The sequence below is a fragment of the Halyomorpha halys genome, unplaced genomic scaffold (assembly GCF_000696795.3).
Source record: "Halyomorpha halys isolate HHAL.00 unplaced genomic scaffold, Hhal_1.1 Scaffold582.1, whole genome shotgun sequence".
Lineage (NCBI taxonomy): Eukaryota > Metazoa > Arthropoda > Insecta > Hemiptera > Pentatomidae > Halyomorpha > Halyomorpha halys.
The window spans coordinates 127,857-139,269 of record NW_027115659.1 but is presented as its reverse complement, the minus strand read 5'-3'; the positions used below and the strand labels follow the sequence as shown (position 1 = coordinate 139,269).

Here is an 11,413-nt window from a genome sequence, read left to right as displayed (position 1 = left end):
TTTAATTGTAATTCATTTTTATTATCAAATATCAGCAAAAAGACTGCGGAAAAGGTCTTTACCTTATGAAACACCTTAAGCCTACTTTTTTTTTTTTTTAGTTTAAAATTATAGAATGATAATGACAAAAACTTATCACAGTTTGTTTGTTGCCTACTGTTCACCCGTTTGTTCTGAACAGGTAGGTTGTATTGACTTTTTCTTTGATAATTTATTATCATTTTATATCTTTATTTTTACTTATTTTATGTATAATTATTATTTCTTCATGACGTTTATTTAATCTCATTTTTTTTTCCTTCCCCGTTTTGTTTTTGTTTTATGTTACATCTATTTTTTACAGGTATTTTTTAACTGTATTTTACGTATTTTTATATAAAAAATGTTCACTCTTGCCATTGTTACTTATTTTTATTCTTATCATTGTATCTTATCTTTGCATTTTATTCTTATCATTGTATCATTTTGTATCTTTTTAGCCCTGATGAACCCCTACAAAGTGGGACGAAACGTCGGAAAATAAATATTTGTTAACTATTTTTGTTTCTCCTTTGACCGCAACCCTGACCATCTTCCTATACAGGAAAATAAATAGTTGTAAACTATTTTTGTTTCTCCTTTGACCGCAACCCTGACCATCTTCCTATACATCAAATTTTACGGTCAACTATATATACATATTTATCACAGTTTTATTCTATATCTATATATAATTCATATTTTTGTAACGTTTCGGTAGATTTTGTTGGCCATTTTCATCTCAACTTCAGTGAAGAAGAATTATTTATTATTTATCGAAGTATAATTAATAATAACGTTATAAATTATTTTTTTGTCTATTTGAAATAAACAACTACCAAAATTATTTTTAATAGTTAATTTAATTTCTGTTTGTTCCCAGCTGTTTATTTATTGAGTTCATATCTCACAGGGTTTAAGACTTTAGGACAAGAGCAATATTTAAAAAGCGCCTAAAATTGAGAAGCGGCGTCCATGGTAGCCTTACTTATCTGACTTTCCAAACAGACAATTATAGCGAGTAGGTTGGTCGATGTACGAGATGTCACAATCTCACAAAAGGAGATCATAACACAAAAAATGGCAATCTCCCCGGGAGTCTTAGTGGGGCGGGTCCGGCGGGGAAGGATTGCCTTTTCTTTGTATTATGAACTCCTTTTGTGAGATTGTGACATGTCGTTCATCGACCAACCGACTCGCTATAATTGTCTGTTTAAAAAGTCCGATAAGAAAGGTTACCACGAAGGGTGGGCTTCATTAAATATTGAATTTAACTATCCCCACTCAAATATCACCTTAATTTTTTTTTTAATTTATCGTTCGAGTTTCTCCAATTTTCGCCTAAATTATTCTTATAATATATAATATTTTGTTATTTGATTAAATATTTATACTGCCTCGAAATTAGATATTTTCCTTGTACTTGTTTCCTTATTTATATATAATTTGAAGTGAATACCTTGAATAATGGGGAGGAAACTGAGCAACAGTGGAATGTCCAAACACAAATTAATTACGGACTTTACTTCAGAGAAACCATGACACTGTTAATATTTTCAATTATAATTATGATAATTATATATTATAATGATGATATAAGGATAGGTAAATGAAAAGCTTCCCTCCTGAAACAAACCAATAAAAAAACTTCAAAGAAGTCCATAAATCAAAATAACTTCCGGATCAATTCTACTGGATAGGAAGATAAATAATTACGCATATTTCAAAGTTTATAATAATAAATGTTAATATTTTTTTTTATAAATTTATTTAGTCATTCCATAATAAAATCTAAATCTAATCTTGAATACCTGTGTTTGAAACATATGTGTTAGAAAAATAGTTTTGTGTATAGTGGAGGGAACGTCATGGATGGAATTCGACGTCATTTATACTAAATCGTGCCTATTTATACTAATTACCAACATCTTTCCAGATTTCCATTAAGACCGAAAAAATACTTTTACGCATGCGTGAGCAAAAATAGTATATGCATTTACTATTATATAGTCTCGTAAGTACATAGCACAGTATACTTACTTTGTTTATGGTTATAGTAAACATAACGGTAGTTTTACATAAATAATGGTAAGCGACCGTCCTAAAACATTACTATAAGGTTCTTGCTTGGAGACAAAACATTCAGGTTGAGGTTAAATCAGATCTAATCATAACAAGTTGATATTAAAGCCTAGATAATGATCTTTCCATTACCTTAAATTTGGCTAAATGTGGGCTTTTGTTTCATGATGTATTGTAATATTACCATATTATTTACAATTGTTGATAACAAATGCAAAACTGAGTTTTTGTTGTAGTTTTTTGTAACAAGGTAAAACTTTTCAGATTTTGAAAGAATATAGGATTTATGAAAGTTCATTAAACAACATATTTTATGCTAAGAATCTCAATAAAGTACCAGGGCATTCAAAAAGTCCTGTCGTTTTTCGTTTGTTCGTTGTTTATTTTGATTCTAGAGTGTTTGCTAATTAATTCCGTTCAATACAACTTTTATCCATGTAAACACAAATGTTTATACTTTATGAATAGGAGGCTAAGGAGGATTAATTTAATGCAGTCACCATCCAACTGTCTAGTTAAAATGATTCCAGTTGAAACTCAAATTCGGTCGATTTTGCTCTATGAGTTTAAACTTGGCTCAAAAGCTGCCGAAACTGCTAGAAAAATATGCTCCGTGTTTGGGGAAGATGTGCTGTCTGAGCGGAAGGCACAATTTTGGTTTTCAAAATTTCGTGGAGGCGACGAGACACTAGAAGACGAGGCACGCTCAGGTCGACCAACTGTAGTTGATAAGGAGGACGTTCGAAGAGTAGTAGAGTTGGATCCGCGTCAAAGTTGTTCAGAGATAGCCTCTCAACTTAATATCTCAGCCACCACTGCCTGGAATTACCTTAAAGAACTGGGAAAAGTGAAAAAACTGGATAAATGGATTCCTCATAAGCTTTCAGATGCCAATATGCTTGTTCGCTTGACAACTGCATCTTCGTTAACTTCCCGCTTGAAAGTCGAACCCTTTTTGAATCGAATCATCACCTGTGATGAGAAATGGGTGTTGTACAACAACTTCAGACGATCATATCAGTGGTTGTCGGCAGATGAGAAACCTAAACAATTTCCAAAACCAGATCTCCATCCAAAGAAAGTTTTGCTCATTGTTTTCTGGACAGCCAAAGGTATAGTGCATTTTGAGATTCTGAATCAAGGGCAAACCATCACTGCAGAAGTATACTGCAATATACTGGACCATTGCCAATCCAAGCTTAAGACTTTTGATCCCTGCTTAGTCAACAGAAGAAGACCTTTGCTTCTTCAAGACAACGCTCGACCACACACCGCCAAATTGACCAGGGAAAAATTGACAGAAATAGGCTGGGAAGTTTTGCCTCACCCACCATATTCCCCTGACCTGTCACCCACTGATTATCACCTATTCAGAGATCTCGACAACAATCTGAGACAAAAATGTTTTCAAGACCGTGACAACCTAATTCACGAACTGACCACTTATTTTTGCAGTAAAAATCAACAGTTTTTTAAGGAAGGAATTTGGGCTTTACCATCTCGTTGGGAGAAGGTTACCGACTGTAACGGTGGATATTTTGATGAATAAAGGTGATTATTTGAAAATATTTATTTATTTATAATTTCCCCCAAAAAAACGACAGGACTTTTTGAATGACCTGGTAATATCTTTTGCAACAGTGATAGGCTATAAAAATTAATCTTTCTTGCTTAACGATTATAATTAAATATAAACTGTTAAGGCCTGTTTCCATAGACATTTGTAATCATTTACAAAAAATAAATTTGATTTTTTATGTTTCAAGATTTGTAGGTTAAAAAAAGAATTAGGCAATTAACTAGTTATAATTTTTAAAATGATGTAAACATTAATCCGAAAAATATTTTAGTTGTTGTTATTCATTGATTCAATAAATAGGTAATTTTAATAATTCCAGCGTTTTTTAATAAAGAAAAATTAAAATAATAAAAGCAATCTTACTTGTAATGATTAAAATAAAATTATATGAAATTTAAAGAAATAATTTTTATTATAAAGTTAGTCTATTGCAAATTTTATTTAAATTTTTTTAATTTAAGACCTTTAGTAAATATAACGGTATTAATGAATATATCATATTTCCTTTTAAATCTAACATTTAAATAGTTATTATTTTTAAATAAATAAAGATCCCGAAAATATTCGACAGGTTAATGAATGAAGGACTTTTACAAAAAAATAATTGCTTTTTTTTTTTTTTCTGACAGTTGATAAGGTTCGGAAGTAACCGAGGGCACCTAAGTCGGAAGTGGAATGGAGATTGCTAGCGATACACTTCTAATGGGAAGGTAGTCCTCAATTACAAGAAAACAAACAATGTCCAAGGTTGGGCGCCGTCCGGGGCTACAATTTTGCATTATTTGAACTCATCTAGTCACGAACGAGGAAAGCAAAATCCAGAAAGAAGTATATAAATCGGTGAATTAGCATTCCTGTAACAGGGACAAGATGTAAAGCATCAGAACCCACTCAACGTAATTGTACCAAAAAGCCAGTCTTCCCTTCCTTCAGCCCCCCCCCCCAACGAGAAAGAGGTAAAGAACAAAACATACTGACAATAATTTAATAAATATTTATTTAATTCCAAACATCATTTGGATATTGTTAATATTGGATATTTGTTAATTGTTAATATATTTTTTAAAATTAATTTTACTTCAAAAGTAAAAATCTATTTTAATTGTTAATCTTATAATTAGTTTATATATAAATTAATATCACGCATGTCTGGGATGCAGCATCCTGTACAAAAGAAAAAAAATAGTCATTTTAAAACAAGGTCCTAAGAATCACAATAGATGCCAATTAGCTGATAAAAAATAGTTAATTACATCGTGAATTATTGGGATGAAAGGTTAAATTGATTAAAAAAAAAAAAAAACTTTTACAAAATTTCATTCCCAGTTACCTACATTTACGTATAAGCAGGAAATCCAACTTTATCTCGAAGACTAACTAAAGCAAGACATTCTGCCATAAAAATGCGTTTATCTATTTTTATAATTATTATTGTTATTCATCTCTCTCAAATTATGCTTTCATTTTGTGATTCAGCTGTTTACTTTCTAGGTATGCATTGACTTCAACAAACAAGCTATTGAAATAAGAAACAACTAGAGCAGGTGATTTGCGACAATACTGTGTGATCGAATTATTAATTTATGATATTCATTCAACGCATAAGTTAATTTTCTTTAATATGCTTTATCATTTTTTCTTTATTAAGATATAACGTTTAGGATTTATAGGCGAAAAACCGAAAGACCTATTCCAACGAAAATTTATAATTCCTCATTTGATCAAACTAATTAGTTGCACCGTAACCATTTTTAATAATACCTCAGAGGTTTAAACATTTAAAAATAAATATAATATTTTAATTAACGAAGACTAGCGATTTACGACAGCTATCCTAATAAAGTACAATATTCCAACGTTGTAAATTTATTGTACATAAAAATTATTCGAACGGTACCAATTAGCGTAATAATTGTAAGTTTGTTATAAGCTCATAGTTTTCTTCTATTACACACCCGTAATAAAATACAAACACAAAGTTGTTAAATGATTAGAATTGAAAACAATTACAAAATTTAATTATCCTAAATTATCTGCTAAAAAATGCACCCTTCAGGCAATCAGAGGACGATATCATCGTGTATATCTATATATTTCTTGTTTCTATGTATTGTACTTAATAGTTTGTAATAGTGGCTAATACTAAACTACTTATTAGTAGTTAAAATAAAGTGGAGGGTGAGAGAAAAGAAAAAAAGGAAAGAAACAAAACAATTACACAAGCCATAAACCAACACAATCAAGTTCTAAAAACAAAAATGAAACTATCCAACTGTCTTGAGTATCAAGTATTGAGTTACCGAGGTGTCAGTACAATGTTAATCTATCTTATTCAACCGTACAATCCATGATAAAACAACTTTGAAACCGGATAAGTGGGCACTAAAAAAAAAAAAAACAGGTAACGAAAATACCCAATTGAATCATGTGACATTGTTAGAGAAAAAATATTCAAAAAAAGATGTGAGAAATCAGCACTAATAAAAAGTCAACAACAAAGCACAACAAAATAGCAGTTGGGATACTTCATTGCCGCCCAGGGAATCGCACACATGGCATTAACTCCCACCGAGCTTAACACTTGTATTCAAATGTTCCAAGGCTCTTCTTTCTTCAAACCAATTTCCTATTGTCTGCCCGGTTGAAAAATGTTGAATTTCCTTTCATCAGTAAACTTTTTCCAGAATGTAGGCGATTCATTATCATTATAGTCAGAATTTTCTTGCACTTGCAGCTTTTGTTTTCCAACTTCAAATTCAGCGAAACTTTGAAAGTAGAATCATCAAATTGACATTCTACAGAAACTAGTAGTTTTATATTGCTGTACGACTTGGCACATTTTAAGGATTTTCTGAACAAAGTATATTTTGATTCAAAGAAGCCTAATGAGCTTTCTATATACTTGTTAATATTATGAACTACATAATAATGTTGATTATTGTATGATTTGGGTGTTTTATACACAATTTTGGTTATTTATTGCATATTTTCCGATTTTTAGCTGTTCGAAAATCCGGTCTCAAGTTATCATGCTCTTAGATGAACCATGATGTATGGTATGCTATATGAACATCTTCATTTGGCTATAAAAGTAAAAACTTTACCCATTTAAAGTTTCCTTTTCTGTTATTTTGTTTCTATAAATCCATCAAAATTACGTATTTTTAAGGGAGTAGTTCTTAAACAGCAAAGACACATATTCTATAAGGAAATAATTCAAATTTTTACTTGGTCTATACAACAGAAACATATTTTTTTTAAAAATAAGTATTGAACTATTACAGCTCTTAACATTGGATTTTTTTCATTTAAAAAATAAAATAAAATGATTTCTCAATATCAGTTTACGTGTAATATTTTCGGAGATAACACAAGACACATATCCAAACACCAATATTTGTTTTAAGGATGAGGAACAGTTTGTGAATATAATTTGGAAAATAATATAAGTTCAATACAAATTGAGCTCTAATAGAACTCTTTACGTTTAATGTTTTTTTAGACATTTTTTTTTAAAAATAAGTTGACATGAATCCAGTAACAGAAATTAATTTAACTGACTTCTAGGCACAGATAAATTTTAATCTATTCTTACTTGACTATAAGGTGCAGGAATATGAAATCAGCAGATCTAGGTCACCCCTTTGTTCATATAAATTTTGATGGTGTTCAGTCCACAGGCAAGTGGTTTCGTTTATTGTGGGATATGAAGACGGGGGAATAAGTTTACGGTCAAAAGAGCCAAGTGGGTGCCAGAGGTATGGAAGCTAACTTACCAAGCCGCCACATATAAAGAACAGGTGGACTACATCTACAGGGCGAAGCTTTGGCAAGATGAAAGATATCTCTTTTACGGGAACTAGACAAGAGAACGTGTCTAAGCAGCCAGCTCCGGGTGTGGGAGGGAGTCCAGAGGCCTGCAACACATACTCCACAGCAGGGCGGCACAGTACAGGTGACCCATCGCAGTACGGGAATGAAGAAGCTCACATAAAGCAAGCAATCAAGTATCAAATCAACTTTATCATTATTCAGCTAGTGCCCATAATGCAGAAGGACTTTGTCACCAATTATCTTCAAAACTGCTTAATACTCCAAATTTCTGCAATGGAAGCTAGCTTCCCCAAAATGAAATTAATTTAACGCAACTAAACAATATTATATACAACTTTGGCCTAACCCTTCTAGCTCAGATATGACTCTTATTTTTAAAAGATCATTTTAATGTTCGCCATTCTGTTATCAGTACTTCAATATAACTTCAGATCTGCCTACCGTATATTTTGGATTTGTTGGGGATTTGGGAAGTCCTAGTCAAAACAGATGGAAAACAGTCAACATTCTACGACATAAAATTTATAACAATAAAATAACTAAAATGTTCTGTTTCAGCTCCCTTATGATTAGAAATGAACACTATTAAACTTCTTAGTAACTACATCAATAAATTATTAAACTAGTTGAACTTAAAACTATTAAACTTCATTAATAATTCATAATGTTTGAAAGCTTATTAATCCTCTCTTCTTAGCCGGACCTTCATTCTCATATTGTGGTTTCAATCAGCAATATTGCAGCGAAATTATTAATGATCTGATATAAAGTTCTGAATTATTAACAGAGTAGCAAACTGTATTATTATCTCAATAAACTATTATTACAAAATAGAAAAAAAAAAAAGGCCAACTTAAAAAACTTGGTTGAATACAAAGGGTTCCTACCTTTGGTGGTGAGGAAGCAACACAGTATATTAAAATAATTAACCAACAAATTCACGTTTACTAATACACTATTTCCTAACATTATTAAGGTTGGGGAAGCATAGCAGTTAGTTGAATACAGTTTCTCAATAAATTAAAAATAATTCACACAATATGGAAGGTTCCGTAAAGCTTGAAACTGGCACAACACGTCTTTCTGAACTACTTTACTGTTTGCGAAATAGCAGACATTACATAGCTGTAAATCCAGAGATCTGAGCAACGCGAAAAACTTCAAGTAAAGCTTTTCACTACTGAGAACATGTACTCTTACTGAATCTTGACATTCCACTCCCGAAGTTCTCACGGCCATTGGGAAATGAATATTAACTGACCCAGGTGGGAATCGAACCCCTTCTTTACCAAGAGCTCGGGGGCCCTCGCCCCAGGTGCTCAGCTATCAGGTCCTAATTGTAAACTAATTTCCCTCAGTGGATTCTAATATAAAACTATTTGAAAAAGACGATAGTAAAAGGTTTGACTAAGGGTGCGCTATGCCAGATTTTTCAAAATGACCGCAGTGTATTTTAAAGTTTATAACCAATAACTCAAAATGTATTAAATGTGGACTGAATATGTTACTTAGTAAAATTTAAAGTATTAAATTGCTCAAATTTTAGAATATAACATGTGTATGGAGGAAGGTATATTTTATCTAGAATTTTGAAAAGAAACGTAATGATACCGGAATGCGATGTCTACTGGCAGTGCATTTTTGTTTATACAGAAAAACCCATTCAGTTTTTTTTTTTAATTGAATTTCTTATATCCAAAAGTAAAAAGTTTACCCATTAAAAGTGTTTGCTTTTGTTTCTGTATAACTCCCGTGGAAATTACGGTTTTGATAATATATTGTCTTTTCACTTTTCTATTAAAAAAATGATTCAAATTTTTATCTAGACTATACAATAGGAACAGTAAATGCTCAAAAAAATAGTTATTGAACTATACCAGAACTAAAAACCGGAGGATCACTTTCAATACCTAAATGACTACGGAGTGTAGAATAAAAAGGTTTTTTTTTTTTATAATTTATTTATTGTTATTTACAACTGTATACATATATACACATCAAGTAAATTTGCTGTAAGTAATATTATGACATGATACAAACATGTGGAGAATCTACCCATTGACAGAACTCCAAAAACACTTATAACGGAGGAGATATCAAGGCCATCTTCTTTACAGACGCCTAGGAGGATTATTTCAGAAGCCAGGTTAGCAACGAGTTGGTTTGGGTGGTTGGGAAGTTTATTATGGAAGGATTGGTATCTGGTTCTGGTCAAATCGGCAACATAGGGGACATTGAGGTCCTGATGGATGATTTGATTTGTGACAAAGTAAGGAGCATTAAGGATTTTGGACTGTAAGGATTGGATTCGAGAAGAATTAGATGGTTTAGTGGAGCCCCATACCTCAATTCCGTATGTCCAGATAGGCCTTATAATAGTCATGTAGATCAGTCTTTTGTAATGGATTGGAAGTTTGGACCGTTTGTCTAGTAAATGTTGTAATAGTCGAATAAAAAGTAAATATTTTTTTTTACTTATTTTTAATTAACTAATATTTGAGTTAATTAATAATAAGTTATTCAAACAGTTCTTTTCCGAAAAACGAGGAGCAAAAATGTGTGAGTATATTTCGGCAGATAACATGAAATCTTCTATTCTCTAAGAAAAATAATCACTATAAACTACTTTATATTAATTAACTTGCGAGCTTCAAATTGAGCATTAATAAAGCCCTTTATCTTGAATATTTTCCGAGATATACTTTTTCAAAAATTTGTTTTTGGAATACAAGTTGGTTATTTATGAATTGTCATATAATTAGGTGAACTATGAATAATCTAAGATATTTTCATTCCTACAGCGTAATTTATAAATATTATTACACGATTTTGACATTTTGCTGAATACATTGGAAATGAGTGATAACTAGACAAAAGTCCGATATCTCAGGTATGTTTTGACGTAGTAGTAGTAGGACTGTAAAGTAGTTTATAATGAACATCATCCTAAAATCGTAAATCGTGATACCTGCAAAAATGAAAAACTGTTTATTTTTTGTTGTTTGGTAAAAATATTGCAGTAAGAAAAACTGTATCTAGGAAAATATTGAACGTATAGAGCTCTATTAGGGTTCAATTTGAAGTTTGTAAAATACGCCATAAAGAACGACGATAATATTAAAGTTAAACGAGTATTTTTATATGATTCATAAAATATCAAATAAGCTTCGAATCTGATATGATATAATAAAAAAGTTTTAACCCCCTTTTTTTCAATATTTTATTTTATTTTTCCTATATAGCCATAAATAGGAATAATAAAGGAAGAAAGATTCGAATAATCCTATTAATTTCGAAAATAATTACTTACACAAAACATAAAAAATGTATAGTATCAGAGTTTTGACTCCACTGTATAGGTTATATTGCCTACGGATGGTAAAAAATAAAAAGGGGCTTTAACTAATTAGACGGAACAAGGTAGCTCAATGAGAAAGGCGCTGTGCTAATATCGCCGGGACCTCAGTTTCGAATCTGGAAGTGACAGATGATTATTTATTCTTTCAAATAGGCCGCGAGTCAAGCCTGTGGGTTCGAGAGCCCTCCTTGGGCAACCCAAGACTCTCTATGTATGTACCCTTAGTTGGGAGAAACCATGAGAGGAAAAAACCTGGCGGTTGAGTGTGATGATGAACAAAGCACTTCCTTGTACAACCATTGCTCAATAAGAAGGACATCCTTACAAAGTACTAAACCTCTAATAATTAATTAATTTTACATTTTCCTTTAACCAAAAGCAGGAAACATATAGTGAATATGAACGTAACAGGATGTATAGCAAACTAATAAAAAGCATGTAAAATGCATCCTGAGGTAACTAAATAGAAATAAATTGCACACACACACACACACACACACACACACACACACACACACACACACACACACACACACACACAC

General features: G+C 31.6%; 1 long non-coding RNA gene across 1 annotated transcript; it reads left to right on the top strand.

Annotated features, from left to right (window-relative positions):
• Positions 1-1,862: 1,862 nt before the first annotated feature.
• Positions 1,863-5,267, top strand: LOC106684444 (uncharacterized). The gene is made up of 3 exons (XR_001343703.2): positions 1,863-2,032; positions 4,309-4,635; positions 5,171-5,267. It is a non-coding gene; the product is annotated as an uncharacterized lncRNA (long non-coding RNA).
• The last annotated feature ends 6,146 nt before the right edge of the window (positions 5,268-11,413 follow it).